The following is a 2,104-nucleotide window of genomic DNA, read 5'->3' as shown; positions in this document are numbered from 1 at the left end:
ATGACATGTGTTGTGAATTTGGCGCTATAGAAATAAACTGAATTGAATTAAATACACTGAAAAAAATCGAAATCTAGACAAATAATTTTTCTTAGAATAAATGTATTTGTTCTTGGATTGAGGAGGTAAAAGACACATTTTGCCAATGGAACGAGACAATTTACATTTAAAATGTAAAACACAATTGCATTGTCTTATTTCACGTGCATGTTATCTAATTATCTTATTTTAAGAGTAAAAATCCTCATTCCATTGGCAAACTATCTCATTTACCTTCTCAAGTTAAGGGTAAATACACTTAATTTAAGATATTTTTACCTATTTGTGAATCGTTTTTCCAGTGTAGACATATGGCATTGCCATTTATGTTTGAGCTCATTTTTAGCAAAATATCAAAACCCAACGGCTCCTGACTCCTGTAGCTGCAGCATAATAACAAATTTATACCGTTGCTACAAAGGGGGTATGGAAATAAACACAGGGTTGTTTTATTGTTATCATAATGTTGTAATATATAGTATTATATTCAATTTAAAACATTTTTAATATAACATTTAACTATTCTATTCGTAATTTTACGTGTTTTTATAATTTTCCATTTATTGCGCATTTTACTATTTATCAGTATATTTAATTTGGAGTCATAGTTTAACTAAATAGGTACATTGATATATCCTTATTTTTGACCCATTAATGTTCCATGATCTGTTTCGCCCTCCATACACCCCCAGGATCCCATGGCAACAAATCTGAAAATCTTGCATTTTATTTTTATTATTTTATTTTTTACTACAATCCTTAAAAACTGTTTCTATTCATTTCCAGGCACTATGAACGGCAGCAGGAAATCCCCCACAGGCTGCCCGCAGCAGAGAGCTTTCACAGGGATGTCCAACGCTGGCTGCCGGTGGAATGCTGGAGGTCTGGAGCAGAGGCGTAGCTAGGACATTTTTATAAGGGTGGCCAGGAAATAACCAATGAACACTGAGGGGGGGCTAAAGCAGATAGGAGCCAGAACCTCAGGCTCAATCTACACTGTTACAGCAGGAAAATTAATGGGCAAAACATCCATATTTTCTAAATAAAGACAAATTATACTTTCCTACAGCCTTTGCTAACAAATAGGCGAATTAATTCAAACATCAACATCTTTCAGTTTTGAGTTTTGGGGCGTAAATCTTTTCCATTGTCATTACTTACCTACTTTTCTCAATAATCATTCTGCATAAAATTGAGATTTAAAAGTACTAATATCTACATAAATTGATTATTTGACGATTTTTTATTAAAATTGTTATTTATCTATGATTTCACTGAAGACTCTCAGATGAATTGCAGAGACACATTTTCTCTTTACCCCAGATAACACAAAACGAACAGGAACTGCAGATTTTAGTGGGATCATAATCCTGATGAACAGAGGATGTTTGGGGTGGACTTTCTCCCTGAAAAACATGTTAAAGCTATTTTTCCAACTCATAAAGTAAATAAAGCCGAGCTGCTCTCTAGCTTGAAGCTACAGAACAGAGCAGATAAACAACCAGAGCGCTGAGCAGCAAAGCAGCTGGACCTCAGTTTGATCTAGAGTCCAGATTTCTGCGTTTATGTGTTAACGCTCATAACGCCTTCAGCATCAACGCAGCATCAGTCTGCGGTTTGGAATCTGCTTGCAAACTACTTTGGAGCAGCAGATTGAGAGTTCATGGAGTCCGTGGTAAAGACCAGACCGCATCACTCGTCTAAATTAAAGCCTACTTAAAAAACGCCTCTGATCAGGGAAGGTCCAGGCCTGTTTAAGCTTTGAGCTCAGGTTTACGGGGAATGCAGTTAGGCGATGATTTGCGTCACATGGCAAGTAGTAAGAATGCCATAAGGAGTTACTGAGTTAAACATTTACTGGTTTAAATCCTCACAGTATAACCAGCTCTGACCTCAATGACCTCACCTAAAGCCCCTGTCACACTTTGACTATTCATACCAGCGTATGCCTGACGTACGAAAAAATCTGGCAGAAATCCTGGAATACGTTGGATAAGTTATAGGTATGTTTTTTGTAAGTTATGAGCACATTGAAGTACGCTGAAGCACGTTGAAACACGTGGAC

The sequence above is a fragment of the Cyprinodon variegatus genome, unplaced genomic scaffold (genome assembly GCF_000732505.1).
Source record: "Cyprinodon variegatus isolate N-32 unplaced genomic scaffold, C_variegatus-1.0 Scaffold523, whole genome shotgun sequence".
NCBI lineage: Eukaryota > Metazoa > Chordata > Actinopteri > Cyprinodontiformes > Cyprinodontidae > Cyprinodon > Cyprinodon variegatus.
The sequence above is the reverse complement of the archived record's forward strand: the minus strand, read 5'-3'. Positions refer to the sequence as shown.